The following is a 16,262-nucleotide window of genomic DNA, read 5'->3' on the forward strand; positions in this document are numbered from 1 at the left end:
AAGAAAAAGGGTTAAGGAAGTCTTCTTGGACTGTGTAAATAAGGAACTAAAAGTACTGTAAAGGGAATTTCCAGCACTTCCAGCGTGGTGTTTGAACTGGTTTGAACAGCAACTTGTGGTGGAGAAAGAGACTAAGTGTTCGGTGCTGAACTCAAAATCCGACAACGAAAACGGAGGCTGGAAATCCGAATCGTATGTCCAAATGTATGTGAGGTACACTCATATGGGGAGTGATAGTTTCAATAGTTGTAGTTATTATAGTGTCAGTTGCTAATCCACATGAGGTAGGATTCATAGACCAGTACCTCATCCAAGAAAGAGGGTATCATAGGAGCTGAAAAGGCTTTGCTAGATCAAGATAGTCGTAGATTGCATGTAGATTTGTGTAGAGGTGATTTTTAGCTTAATGCATATGCCAAGCTGCTATATGAGTACGTGGTGGCGATGGATGCAAAAGATTGTTATGTGTGTATGCAGTTGCCTTCCTCAGTAGACGAGGGGATTAAATATCACCATCTTCCACTGACTATGGGATTTCATGTACTTTGTTGCTTGGTATGTTCCATGGGAGAGGCCATTAGGAGTACTTCTTTTCTAATTATGATGCAGTGCTTTCAGAGGTACCAGCTTACAAGCACCTGAACAAGCATGATTATTATAAGCAGGAAGCTAGGATTGGGAAGTATTTCATACCGACATCAATGTAAGATACAGCTTATGCCCATAGACTCAATTTAACCTGCTCATTAACTGAGGTAGAGAAGAAATTCGTAGACCAAGTAGAAGATCGATATAGACAGCTAACACAAACATGTGATACTGGTGAAAGTTCAGTAGATTGGACTGAGGAGGAGAGATCTCACAGAGCAAAGGGGAGCTATGGCCCTATAGTATTGGACCTAGTGCAGAAGGGGAAGCTGTGTGTGAAACATGTACAGACATACTATGATAAGGTCTATGTGGGACAAAGTACGTGTGATCGTGTCTTCACTATGGAAGCATCTGCAAAGGACTTTCTGCAAGGTTCGGTACAGGTGGTGCCAACAGCATTTTCTGTGTGTGGAAAGAATGCTTATGTGAGATTGCCTGCCAATTGGTATGGAACTTGTTATCTGGAAAAAAACATTCCCAAGATATACCACGCAGAAGAATTCGAGCTTCTGGAAGATGGAAAGTCCTCTAGAGTGAGATGAGGTGCGAGTGCAGAAGCAGTGATTGGAGATATTTTTGGAGCAGCGATACCAAGTCTGGGAGTGATTCCGAATGATGTGAAGATTAGGAGATTTGCGACTGTTGTTGACGAGTTGTCAATGAATACAGCTAAGTCGTTGATATTTGTGGATGGAGAGATGTTGTCGATAAGGCCGATGGTGATGCAGAACCATCTTGCTTTAGATGTTTTACTGGCAAAAGAGGGCGGAGTCTGTAAAATGTTGAAGGTTCAAGAGTGCTGTACTTATATACCTGACAACAGCATAGATCTGAAGAAGTATATAAATAACATCACTGTGATCCATCATGAGATCCAGGATCTAACTGAAGAGAGTGTTTGGGAAAAAGTTGGAAAGGATTTGGCAGAGTGGGGAATTGGTTTGCAAACTTGGGAAAAGGTATTCTTGGTTATATTCTGAAGCCTATCATTATCATTGTAGTTTGTGTGGTTTGCTTGTGGGGATTTGCTAGAGCTTATCAGTGGTACAGAGCGAATCAAGTTGAGAGATCCCTTAGGGAGCAAGAGATAAGGATGGCTAGACTGCAGGACAGTCACTACCAGAATATTAAGAATTTAGAGAAGTTGTGACAGGGAAGAATGGCTATAAGCTCTGTTTAGGGTGGTTCTTTCTCCAAGGAATCGTGATATTGGTGATGACACTAGTCATCAAAGGGGGGGAACTGATGTTTTGAAAATTGTAGGGGTGCATCATAATTGTGAGTAGTTTGCACCCATATATAATCAACTGTGGTACTAAACTAATCATTAGAATTGTATAAAGTAATAATGTAAATGTGATTGTGATGGTAGTAAATTAATCCATGCCACTCGAGAAAGTAAAGTGGCATTTAAATGTGATCATATGACTTTGTCGTTCAGTGCAAATGCTTAATGATTTGCTCAAGTCTAATGTAATGCATTAGATTTAAACGTGCACAATATTAAAGTCTGCACGGGTAGGAATGTTTATTTCTATATTGAATGTAATGAAATATAGTGCTTACAGATGTAATGTTTATTAAGGTGTGTAGTTGTTTATGTATAGAAGACTAAACGAATGCCCTTGTTTTGCAATGAAAGGCCTACTTGCGTTTCTTATGTTAGCTGAATTGTGCAGGCCGAGGTATACGTCCTTTGGGAAGGCTCTGATTTGGAGGTAGTCTGCGAATTTCATGAGCAGGGAAAGGTTTTCTGTTCACATGCTTCTGTTGCAGGTGCAAGGACACCGTTCTCGTTAGCGAAGACTAACCCTTTGTTTTAGGAGTTAGGTATGGAGGAGAGTTTGCTACAAGAGTCTCCATGAATGCAGATAATGAGGAGCCGATACTTTCGGTGCTGAAGGATCCTGGGACCCAAGGACGTTTCAACGGTTGCTGGACGAGATACCAGTTTTAATGGAAATTTACCCTCAGGAGGTGTCCAGCCAGAAGAGGTGTTACGGAGGGGTGTCCTCCATGTTGTGCATTTTGTATTAGGGACAGTGCCCCGAGGGACGAGCAGCAGAGAAGAGGCAGATGAGGGTAGATGGAGTAGAGAGCCGTTAGAGGGTAGAAGGAAGAGATCAATACTGAGGAAGGAAACTTAGAGATGAGACAGTAGCTTTGGCTGTTGACCCTTTCAATGTGAGTGTACTTCTTAGGAAGTCTTTACGCGCTGACACTTTTTTCTGGATTTCGTTTGGAAGATGCTAAGTAGGGATGTCATCTTAGTGGTAGAGTAGGGACAGACTAATCAATTTCGTTGTAGGAATCCATGAAGACTGATTTAGATATTGGAGCAGTTATTTTCTGTTTGATGTTTTTAGAGTTCCTTATTCTTTTTATGCTTCAAATTCGGTTGTTGCATAGATTAAACTTTGTATTAGTGCCCATGTGCTTTCTTAACCTCGTCATGAGGTCCTTGTATGTTCAGTTATATTTGGCTTTGTAATAAATTCCCTAAACTTTAACTCGGAGTTAGTGATTCTTTAGCGTCGTAACTGATTAGGATTTGGTTTGATTTGAATGATTTGGTTTTCTCCCCTTTACACTTCACAACAGATAAAAAGGCCCAGTCGGCCGAGGATTCTTAAGAGTGATAAGAGATGATAAGATAAGAATCCTGTGCGCACTCTAGCCGTAGGCTCAGTATAAAGGAGTCTAGTCCACTTTATGAATCACTCCCCCAGTCCCATACTCCTCATCACCTCCTACAGGTTGCTACATTCTAGGCTGTCAAATGCATTCTCTATGTCAACCGCTAATATCGCAGCTGTTTCGTGGCCTTCTTTAGTCGCTTCTAAGATAGCAAGTAACCATCTAATATTCCCAGCCGTATTTCGGGTTGGGATGAACGCAGCTTGGTCCTCATGCACTAATGTGCTCATGTGGGGCAGTGGATGGGTGGCAAGGATCCGACCAAGGATTTTATAATCAATATTTAGCAGTGAGAGTGGACGGTAGACCGTTTTGTCATGAGCTTCTTTATTAGGCTTCAAAATCGGGACTTTAATAGCCTTCCCAGTAGTTGCTGGGAGGAGGTCCGTGTCACCGGCTGCTTTATACAGCTTCACCAGTTGGGAAATCAATAAGGCATTGTATGTGGAATAAAACTCCACGGGGAGCCCATCAGTGCCTGGTGTTTATTGCGCACCATGTGCTTAATAGCAGCAGCTATCTCACAGGGCATTATATCTTCTCCCAGCAGTTTCGCGGCTTCCTCCTTGAGCTGCGGTACCTCTAGGTTTGCTATATATGCTCATTTGTCCTGTGGTTCCCTAGAGAATGTGCTAGCATATAAAGTGGAACAATAGTCTACGAAAATCTTATTGATCCCTACTTGGGTATATAAACCATGTTGCCTTCCACGTTCGCAATTTCTAAGGTGGGTGAGCCTCTTTTTGCAGGGTCAGCCAGCCACGCCAGCAAGGAGACCGATTTGTCCCTCTGAGCATGTGTTCTATCCATATAGTTCTTATAGTCAAAGTATCGCAGGCGCTCAACCTGTGCTGCTGCCTCCTCTTTGACCGCTAGGAGATCTGGGTGGATCTCAACGTGGTTCGGTCGTCTTAAACTCTGTTTCTCGCAAATGCTTCTCAGCCTTTTCTACATCCATTAATAGCATTTGCTTAATTCCCTTATCACCGCCTTAAAGGCATCCCATTCTATTTGGGGAGTGCACGCTGTCCCTACATTATCAGTAAAGTAATGAACAATTTTAGTTCTAAATGTTTCAAGGAAGACCTGTTCCCCTAGTACCTAAGGTTTGAGTCTCCAAGTTGGTATGGAGGGTCTAGGTTGCACCCATTTTAGTTGCAGGAGCACTGAGTTGTGATCTGAGATAGTTCGAGATAGGTATTCAATGGCTTCGATCTGGTTGTGCACGTCCAGAGAGGAGAGGAACAGGTCCAGTCTGGTATGTACCTCATGTATTTTTAGCACTAAAATGGCACTTTTAGAGGTGACGGAATCCATCAAAACCCGACTCGATCTGGGTACAAACACCACTGAAATTTTGCTAGCTCTATCGGCTGCCTGCGGCACGTTGTCGCAAGATATTCTTTTGCAATGGCTGGAGAATGTAGGAATCATCGGCACCATGTGCAAAAAAATGAAATGCTTTCTTTCCAACTGAAAACAAGCTGTCTATCTCCCCCTTTTAGATCGGGCTTTATAGAGGTAAACTGTGGATGGCCACAGGGCTCAGCTTTGAGCCCTAGTCTCTTCAACATCTACATGGCTCCCCTTGCTGCTTTGCTCATGCGTCGGGTTTAATGTGGTGTGCTATGCTGATGGCCCCCAATTGATGTTTGCTTTCAAACACCAGGGCTGTCTGTCAGGCGTAGCTGATTGGATACACAATAGTTATCTTTGTTTAAAGTCAGAGATCCTGATATTTAGTGCATCCTCCATATCAGACTTGGCTTATTTGTGGTCTACAAAACAACAGGACTTCAACCCTCTACTGCTCAACAACTACTCCAACATGTACACAAGATGATCTGAGTTTCTCAAAGACCCTACCAACATCGACTAGATCCATAAAGGCGGTCGCCTAACTCGCTCTGTCTCGCATACATCTCCAAAGCTGTTACCCTAATGCTGTATTGTTATATACTTTCTGTGACTATTTTTAAATACCATAATGTTGTGTTTTTCTAGACTTCTATAACATGTACCTCAAGGAAGCGTATTCACATAACATACAAAGCGCTCTAATACCTTTGGGTCTAGTTGGCGCTATTTAAAACACAAATAAATAAATAAAAAATAAATAGCCCCCCCCCGTGCTCCTTCCACCGAAGCCAAAAACTTGAAGGTTTAGCCTGACAACGCTTTATCCTTTAAGCCTCATGTTAATGCTACTGAAGGAGCTTGTTTTTCCCAAGCAAAGCTCTCTAAGAAAGACACTCTGATTACTACCTGAACACACTAGAAAAATTTACATTGATCACATGTAGGCGCGATTATGCCAATGAGCGGCTCGTAGGATCTCCCCTAGCATTGATAAAGAGACTGAAGCGGGACCAGACCGCAGCAGCTAGAGTGCTTTTGAACATTTCTAAAAGTCAATCAATTCAAAATGGTTTTAAAAGCCAGCATCGGCTTCCCATCAATGAAAGAATAAAGTTCAAAGCTTAGACCATACCGTTCAGGACCACCCAAACACAAGGTCCGTATCCTTGATAAAATAAAAAAATACCAGCCTCATAGAGCGCTGCGCTCTGCCCATCTCAACGCGCTATGGGTCCCTGTTAGACCTGTCAGCCCTTTGGGTGGTCCCTCCTCATCATTATTTATTTTGTCCCACTTTTGCCTCAAACCCTGTTAGAATTTTTCCTTTTTGGGAACCACCAGACTTTTTAGTGTTGATGCAGGATCAGGGAGCCATTTTCCCTACCCCTGGAACTTCTGTCTGAGGGCCTGAGACACAAAATGGTGGCCACCCATTGTCACCTGTGACATCATCAGAACCCACTGGAGATTTCTAGAACCTTCTGCAACATTCTAGAACCCTGTGACAGTGGGAGGCAGTTTAGAATGTTGGGAGGCCATCTCAGAGTGGCAGTTGGCATCTGACTAGAGAGGAGAGAGGACCAGTTCAGAAGGAGGTCGGAGTAAGGCAGCAGGGGTGGAAACCAGTGCCTGGAGTGGGGTCCAGAAACCCACCCTTGATGCTAGTCCCTACTGACCAAGCCCAGCCTAGAGCCCTGTGTGGGATCAAGATCAGAAAAACCATCTTAAGGACCTAAATATTGTGAAGAGGCCTTAAAGAAGAAGACCAGCAAGCTCCTGACCTGTTTAGCGGTGTCCTCCTGGAGTCCTGACGTCGAGAAGCCTGGAGACCTGAGGCCTGAGGTGGAGAAGCGGCGCTGACAGAAAGCAGACGTCGTACCCGGAGCCGTCAGAGGTCGAGAGAGGGCGCCGACGAAGGTCGTGGAGAGGCACCGGAGGTCGAGTAAGGAGTCACCTGAGGTCGAGGTGAAGCGCGCCGGAGGTCGGGAGTGGAGGTCGCACTCCGGAGACACCCGGAAGCGGGGAGACCGTGACCCTGCGACGCCGGAAGGCGACATCGAGCCGGAGCAGCCCATTGACATCGAGCCGAGGCCGCCCAGCGACATCGAGCCGGAGCAGCCCCGCGACATCGAACCGAGGCCGCCCAGCGACATCGATCCGGAACAGCCCAGCGACATCGATCCGGAACAGCCCAGCGACACCGAACCGAGGCCGCCCAGCGACATCGAACTGGAGCCGCCCAGCGACGTCGACCCGGCGCCGAGCGGAGCCGATCATCGTGAAAAGGGCAGTAAGTGGTAGAAAGGGCATCTGAGGCCCTGTGGAGCCCTAAAAGACCATTCTAGGGGCTAGAGGGGTGTTAGAACCAGCCTGGGAGTGCCAGGGGTGAACTGAGACTGGTGCAGTGACCTCTGTGAGGGGTTGTGTATTTTGGGAGAACCAGATCCTTAGGTTACCCTTATTCTACCTCAGTTCAGGCCCAGCCTTTACCAATCTAGGTGGGACACCCCCATGTCATCGAAATGACCACAAGCTGTATTTGGGCATAGTAAAACCAAACTACCTCAGGAAAGTGATGTGAACTGTAATTGTCATTAATTGTGTTATTTAAGTTATTGAAGGTGCTTTATTTATTGACTGTATTTATTGTCTGACTGTATTTATTCCTGCATTGTATTTATTGTCTGACAGTATTTATTAGCCATTTGTATTTATTGCACCCCTATTTATTCCTTGCTTATTTATGACCTGATCCTATTTATTGAAACCCCACTGTGGTATTATTTATTTGACCTGCCCTTTTAAAGGAGAATCTTATGGTACTGTATTTATTTTATGAACCCTGCAACTAAGAGAAAATAAGATAAAGACAAACTACTTTCTTTCATAATTTTTATGGTGTAGTGTCGTTTTTGGAACGGATGAACGCGTGGTTATTGTGAGGGTGTGACGTACGCTTAACACGGTGCCTGACCCCAACCGCTCGAGCCAAGCTACCATTGTGCTGGGAACCTGGTGACTGCTAACCCGGTTGCCCGGTTTCCAACAGTCCCCAAGATCTTCAAAGCCAGAGAGGGTGGCCGCGCCTTTTCTTATTTAGGACCCGAAACTCTGGACCCTTCTCCCCTAGTACCTCAGATGTGCAGCTTCCGATGATTCTTTTAAGCCCCTCTTAAAGACTCACCTCGGTGGAGAAACCCAATTCAAGCCTATCCCCTCTTTTTCCCCAGTCTCCTTCTGTGGGTCTTACTATCGCCTAGCGCCGGGACGCTCCTTTTGGAGCAGCTGATCGCGCTTTATAAATTCTATTCTTTCATTCATTCATTCATCGCTGGTGATATCATTGTAGTGATGTAATACTGTAGTTTTCTAGTCTTAAAACAGCAATCTTGCCTTTCATTTTGTTGTTTTTGAACTGTAGTTTGTGAATAATAATTCCTGGGTAGCCATTTTTGCTGTAAGATTGATTTTGCAGTGACATGTAGTGCTGTTGCACTGATGATGTGGGCGCAGAACTTTAGTTGTGATGTTGCACTGATAGTGCTTAATACAAGAGTGTTGTAGTTCTTACATTAGAATGTTTTGTCTTGGCTGTATTGCTGGGTTTATAGTTTTCCAGCCTTGTATGTTTGCGTTTTATTTGCATAGCGCAGACCTAAGCTAAAGGAAGCAGATGCTACACAGGATCAAAGGTAAAGACACAGTCAATGAGTGATTGGCAGGGAGGCTGAGCTCTGAGAGTGGAGGTGCATTGTTATTTCATTGTGGTGTAGTGCTCTTCAAAGAGGTGTGTCTGTCTTCAGGTCTTTGCTGAATTGGAGCCCAGCTGTGGCGGTCCCGATGGATACAGGAGTGTTGGTTCCTGGGTGTATGGATGGAGGTAGCATGCTGCCTTGTCAATCGTATAACTGGAGTAGTGTCAGAGTCGGGGTGGAATAGTCATATTGTTGTAAATGAATTGCAGGAGTGCTGTTGTACAGGTGAGCATTTTCAGAGAAGTTGCTGCAGATTTGTCATTCTTATTGTCTTTTTAGTTGGTGTGTGGTTATGCTACTGCTGTAGTTGCTATAGGTTAGCTGTAGTTTTATAGATGTGTATTTGTGCAGCTGCAATGTTGTTGTTATGTGTAGTAGTTAAAGATGGCTTGTTTTTTAGCATTGCGGCAGACGTTGTATTTGTGAAGGTGCAGATGTGTAGCCTTTTAGTTACTGAATTGATTGTCCACTTTGCAATGTTATTGTAGTTAATACATTGTAAAGCTACAGTGGTGATTTAATGTAGCAGATGGCGTAGTTTTACATTGTAGTTGAGTTTTGCAGATCATGTTGTACTCTTGTGGTTGTAGTGTTTTGCTTATAGTGTTAGAAACTTGTAGTTGGGTTTTGTCATTGCAATGTTAGAAGAGACCTTCTTCTCCATGAGCAGACAGGGTTCAGGCCCTTAATGAGCACCTAGCCAACATCAGAGAACAATTGCTCACCAATTCTCCTCTACCACTCCATCACTTACTACACCGTGAACCATGCCACACTACTGAACAAGAGGAGTACATGGTCTTGGGTTTGTGACATACTTTGGACTTGATCTAATTCTTTTTGTCTAAAGGCACCCAGCAAATGCAGATTGGGTCACTGGAGTCATTTTCCTTGACTGTGTCATGCAGCATTCCCCAAGGCCCATCCCACACTTACCTACTGTTCAATATCTACGCCAATCCCCAACCGCAGCTTCCAGAGCAGAATGTGCTGAAGCAACTTGATTGACCTACTGGGCAGTGTTTGTGAGTAAGGACAAGAGCTCACTTCTGAAAATCCAAACTGTCTCTGTGTTTGTATGCAAGGGAGTAGCCTTGTGCTAATATCAAGTGGGGTTTGCCCATTTCAATTAAATAATTATGCTACATTTTTTCAATGCATTAAATCTCGTTTTATTTAGGCACAATCCACAATGTTTAGTATTATGTAAAAGCCACAGTCACAACCCAGGTCCCCAGGTTGACAGTTAAATCAATGTGAACCCAACATAATGTATGGCCCTCGCACCAAATACTATTGTGTCTTCACAGAGTGTATTAAAAAGCAAGAAGCTGAAATTGATGGCCAACCTGCAAGCCTTAAATTGGATTTTGAAAAGTAGCATTGCCAGTCAGACGTGAATAGTGGCTGCACATCAACATCTCTGCAAACAAGGGCCAGAAAGAATAGTTATATAGAACCACTGGCTCCATATGAAGATAGATGTTGTAGGAAAAAGACTCAGAATATGAAGTACCGCAGTGGCCTTCGACAAATACACCCCCTTGTGCCACATCCTCTTTTAGTGGAATGAGCTAAACTATCTCAGATTAAAAGATCTTATGAAGTAAGATGAATTTGCCAAATAAACAATCTCACAAGCAAATTGCAAGCAATCTCCTCTGTGTTCAATTTCTGGCGGTCAAAAATAAGGTTGCACTGTTTCCGACAAACATTGGGCTAGTTAGAAGGGCCTCTTCAGGGATTGTGAAAGTATTGTCTGAGCTGACCCCCTCAAAGGAGAGACTTAAAATCTTAAGGGCACACAGCAAACTTAGGCCCATATTTATGAAAAATCCATGCCACTGTGCTGCATTGTGTGAAAGGGAGAGAGAAGACGATTGCCATATCTACTAAGACAATTGCTGTTTTCCTCTCTCTCTGGTGCATTTTAGACTGCCAAGCACCAATGCACACACCCTAGTACCATAGTGCCTTCTGTAAGAAGTAGTTTTTATACTAGAAGATATTCTAAGTTCTGTTCTGAGCGAGAGACGGGACCCTGCTAATACAAAAAATATCCTTAAACACTTTTCCTGCTTTGTAAATGTGCTGTACAATGTAACAGCCATGCAAGGTAGGAAAAACAAGGAGAAATGAAAACATTTCTCCTCGTTACATGTGCTTCAAGGAGGCGTAAGATTTTAGAGCAAATCCCATGTTAGTAATTCTGGGCCCATGTGTTTATCTCTTCCGAGGTAGATGTTGAGCTCTACCAGCTACTAGACAAAACCAAATGAGGATTCAGAAAATACTGCAGAACTGAAACAGCTCTAATTGCAGCAAAGATTGGCATTGAAACAATGGACTGAGGAGAAACGGCGGCCGTCATCCTGCTCGACCTCCGAGCGGCTTTCAAGACTGTATCCCACAGCACCCTTATCAGAAGCATCAATGAGACTGATATACAAGGATCCACACTCAATGAGTCTCCTCCTTCCGCACAGGAAGACCCCCATGGGTCAGGCTGCGGAATTCCACAGGACTCCTCACTCAGCCCCACCATAGTAAACATATACATGACACCGGTCACCAGCGTTATCCACTTACAGGAAATCACCATCATCTCCTACGCCGATGACACCCAACTCTTCATCTCCCTGATGGACAAGACCACCAACACAATAATCAACTTCAACAACTACATGTTAGACCTGGCATCATTGGTGTGGGGTTCCCATGTATTTTTGCCGTTGCCTCCTGTTATTTTGCTGTATGTTGGACTTCGTTTTGCTGGTCTAGATGCTTTGGGCACTTTGCCACTGCTGTTCAGTGCCAACGTGCAAGTGCTCCCTTTGTCAATTGTGTGTTATGGATTGGTGTTTCCATGATTGGTCTATTTGGTGTACTGCTAAGCCCCTAGTACAGTGCACTGTGTGTGCCCAGGGCCTGTAAACCAAATGCTGCTAGTAGGCTTGCAGCACTGATCGTGCCACTGTTGCAGGGATACTGCTTATACACAGAACTATGCGTAGAACCCCAGGACCTCAGTGAATTGTGGTGTACCAGAAACTCACCTCAGAACCCAGAACCCAGTATCCGGCTAGCATAAGTGTCCCATTCGTTATCCGAGATTTGGCTCGGCGATCCCAATGAAAAGACAACCCAGAACAAGCGACTCAGTGTACTCTCAGGAATGGTGGGAATCGGAAATACCTGTTCGTATATTATTCTCACATCAGTCCACAACAAGAATAAAACAGAGACACGGTGAAAATAAAAAGAGTTTATTTTTATAGACCACGTGTCCTCAGATGCAGTACTTTGGCTAATACAAGCAGACAAATGATTATAATTAAAACCATCAGCATCGTTACAATACCATAGAATATAAAAGGAGTGATCATGTTATAAATGACAGTGGATACTACCACCTTCCCTTTACTAAGAAGCTAATATTATTATTATGCTAATAAAAGGTCTCTTAGGCTTGAATAGGGGACACCATACCTCAAAGATCAGCTTAGTGAATTCCCATCACAGGAACATCAGGAGTCTTCTCGCAGGAAGGCTCGTCTTCGGTCTGAATATTAAACATGATGTCTGCAATATTAAAAGCACCAGCTTTCAGGTATTCGCAGCTGCCTGTGTGTTATGGCTAAATAGTGGGTCGATCAACCTAGAGTGGAAAACATGCATTGTCTAACAACCCAGACTGTTTGTCACACCATGTACAGACCAAGGTCGCTGCGCAGAGCTCGGGATGGTAACAACAGATTGCTCTCATGTGAGGCAAAGCTCGAGTCAGCGGTTTGTTTAATCAATAACATGTAAACGCAGTGTCGTGCGCAAAAGCAGCAAGATGGCTTTCTAACATCTAACGTGGTTATGCTAACTTAACAATGCATGTACGTATTAAGGGATTCCTTACTACATGCCCCCTTGATCGAAGCACTAACCAGTAGGGAAGAAATGAGAGAACGCAGAGTTCAATTTCGACAGAGCAGGACAAGGCGTATTCAAATTGAAATCAAGCAAGAAAATAAACAACAAAAAAAACCTCAAAAAAGGGGAAAGAAAAAAATCAAAAAATGCTGCTGCAGCCAGCAATCCAAAGTCACAGGCAATGCTCAGGACATGGCAGGAAAAACACAGCGGATGACAGTTCACTCAATCCATGAACGTGTATGCAGCATACGTAGCAACAGCTTCCAACAGAAAATCGTTGGCACTGCCACTAAAAGTTTCAGCAATCCAGTTAATCAAAGAAAAGGAACATACATGTTCTTCAATAAGCGGAGCCTCTAGCATGATCAGAGGGCAATCGACGTGTTCCTCCAGATAGCTCATATTCAAGAAGTCATAAGCAGCCCTTGCAATGTCCCAATTACCCAGGATGCCATGCGCCGCACCACAGGCCATAATCCGAACACCAGAACAGGCAAACTCGTGAGACACTAAGGGCCTCATCAGTCGATCATAATCCGGCACCGGAGACACCGTGTTGGTTAAGCACAAATCCAGAGGCCATTCAAAGGGACAATCTAGGCAGTGAAAGACAGGTTGCACGCAGGTGAAGTAGGAATACCGGAAGGATAATCCATAAGCCAGGCTCAAAGTCGCCAATGGCAGCATACCATAATATTCAAGCATCCTGTCACGAAGAAGATGCAGCCGGGACACGTTGTCGTGTGGCACAGAAAGAGCAGCCATTTCGTAGTACGAAAAGTAAAAGCAGCACACCTGCCACCAGCGCCAGAATCAGCGGGACACCGCCAAAGATGCTCAAAAAAATAGAATGAAAAAATGCCGGAATCACACCAAAAATAGTTTGGAAGGAGGTCACGAGGCCTGAGCCCACAAGTTTAAAAAAATGAGCCAGGCCAGTTGTTGACGAGGCATTGAAAATTGTTTGGATCAAAGCTCCAAAATGTAGGGGGAGGTCAGTATTCAAAAGCGCCTGCACCTCAGTGCGCGTATTTGCCACGTGAAGGACAAATGTTTCTCGGGAGGAAGTCAATGGCACCTCTTTTGGGACAATAGAGCTCTTATTCTGCTCATCTTGTTGAACTCTGCTTTCAAGGTCGGAATCGAAGGCCAGATGGAAACATCCAGCCGCCCATGCGGGGGTGGGAATAGAACATTATTGCAGCAGACTACTCTCTGTGATACCGTTACTATATACGGGATTCCCACTAACATCCCGCAGCAAGCTTCATTATTCAAAATTAAATAACTTCCGTTTGCAAGCAGCGTGAAAGACGGTGTAATCACTGGCACAGGGACACCCTTGAGGACGCAGGCTAAATTTGGGGCATGTACATTGCATGCACCGTGTAACTGAATGTGCCTACATACTACAGAATGATCAGGTGTCGAGGTACACTCTTCACCCTTCAGGTAAACCTCTGTACCGTCTCTTGTACATCTATACGTAAAAGGGAGCGACCAAACCTCATGCAGGAACGCGGTACCCAGCTGTTCATACCTACCCAGGGCATAGTGTTTCATGCATGACGTAAATTTAAAAAGCGCGAAAGGGAGCGTGATCAACCCATGTACTAACCACACGGCTGAATTCAATGTCGCCACAGAGAAAGGTAACGGCTCCAACTTTTCAATGTGTAACAATGAATATGTAGCATCTTTCATGGACATGAACTGTTGCTTTACAGTAAGGTTAAAGGGAAGGAATAATGAGGTTGTATTCAGATAGTCCCAAGGGACCTTCCCTGCCTTTAACGTCTGTAACGTCCATGCAAACTGCATAACAGAACACAACTGGTTTTGACCATGGTACAATACAGACATATCATCATGTGCAATATCAACAATTGAAGAAACAATATTGTCTAATGTATAAATTCTGGAAGAAAGAGTGTTAATGCTGTTATCTATAACGGCTAATACCTTTTCCATATTAGCTTGGTCAATAGCCCTCAATCTAGAAGCCGCTTCAATTTGCGACAATTTCCATACTTCGTTGTAAATAGCATACGCCCACCTCTTGGATCTGCCACCCACAGGACCTTTAACAAAATCATTCAAATCTATTTTGTCATGTAATTTTGATAAATGAACTTTGACAGATGCCAAGGTGGAATGTCGCAGCCAGGATTGACATAATTTCCCTACCGAGTAGGTAGTGACTGTATGAGAGGACTCAAACCGAGGGTCTACGCGTTGCTGAGTATACCCCGGTTTCAGACCTAGAAAACGACGTTGACAGGTATCTGAACTGCTTTGCCAAATTAACCATCCTTCACTACTAAATTTCGAAATATTGAAAGATGTATTAGAAACTAATGACTGCAAAGCAGGTAGGGACAGATCTGTTTCGTTATCCCAATTTGGGTAAGCGCCCAGATCCGGAACAGAGGGGAAATTCAGTTTTTTTCGTAGTGGCCAATCCGAGACAGGTGGTCTGGAAGATGGTTGAATTCAAAAACAACATATGATTTGGTACAAGACAGGCACGATGTAAAGCTTCAGTTCCCTGAACCTGCCACGGTTTGGAACCCCAAACTGATTTAAGATCAACAGTAGCCTTCCACAGGTCATAACCTTTGATTGACAACTCATCCATAAAGGACTTAGAATATAGTAATTTGGTGTGTGTCAGTCTAATCTTTGAGGCAGACTCAGGCATCACTTTAAAATAAAAGGATGCTGGGCTGGAAACACTGAAATCAGTAAAATAAGTATATTTATCAACCAATGTAGGTGAACTGCCTAAAGATGGTGTAGGGCAGTGTTCCCATTGTGTAAAATTTACAAAATTACGAAATGTATTAGCTTTATGCAGGAAGTGATTGCCATAATGTTGAAAACAATACTGTTCTGCATAGTTAGCCGCATTCTCATTTAAATCTTCTGCATCAAAAGCGGCATAATATTTCAAATCAGAAAACAGAGCTTCAATGGCATGAACATCCCAATCATCAGAACGAATGTTCTGCTTAACCACATCACCCATAGAAACACGAAATACATTAGGTACATTGATGACCTCGGTAGGACCATGAATTTGGAATTTAACAGCATCCCACGCAATTCCATCCAAAACGGGCCAGGCAGTAATATTCACAAAAGTCTGGTCCCTTTTCATGATGTGGGACGAGGAGTGTGGGGCCAAAGTTCCATTGATAAGTCTAATTGTAGATCTCTCAGTGAGATAGTGTCCATTCACCAGACGGAAAAACACTATTACAAATCCAATGGACATAAACAAAAAAACACTGAAAAGCACCAGCCAGATGTATGTCCAAGGGGTAACCAAAAAATGTCTTTTAAACCAACTAGCAAAAACAGCAATGTTCGAAGGGGGAGTGGAGGGCAATGAGTTAGTGTCAAAGGAGAAACGGGACTGGTCAAGCGCCGTAGATTGTAAAACAGGCGAGTGACCATTTGTAGGATAAGCATACTCAGTCTCTTCGGGCAGACCACCAGCCGATGGTATTAACAAGGGATCAGTAACTGACTGCATCTCGATGGCAACATCAGACAAGGTGGTAGAAGCAGGAACCAACACTGAATTTCTTTGCATCATCTGGCATGAAACTGCTGGAGTCATACTAAGAAGTATCGGCCACTCGCTGAAGTTTGACATTGTCAATAGAGATGTACCTGTTTTCTTTGCGACCAGGAAGTGGAGGTAAAATGACTGTTCTTGTACCCTGCACTCCAAGCACTGGAACTGGTGCACGATAAGAGGGGCCGAACTCCTTCTTGTTCTCCACCTTCTCACGGACCAGGTCTCCAACTCGGGGTAGCCAGCTGACTACCGGAATCTGAAGCTCAGCATCAGATGTGGAGGGCAAG

The 16,262-nt window shown here is 44.0% G+C and overlaps 1 protein-coding gene across 1 annotated transcript in view; it reads right to left on the reverse strand.

The window, feature by feature from the left end:
• The window catches only part of LOC146829640 (relaxin receptor 1-like), a 1,041,377-nt gene that overhangs the window by 838,439 nt on the left and 186,676 nt on the right, over positions 1–16,262 (reverse strand). The gene's annotated exons all lie outside the window — the stretch shown is intronic.

This window comes from Triturus cristatus, chromosome 5_2, assembly GCF_964204655.1.
Source record: "Triturus cristatus chromosome 5_2, aTriCri1.1, whole genome shotgun sequence".
NCBI classification, from domain to species: Eukaryota; Metazoa; Chordata; class Amphibia; order Caudata; family Salamandridae; genus Triturus; species Triturus cristatus.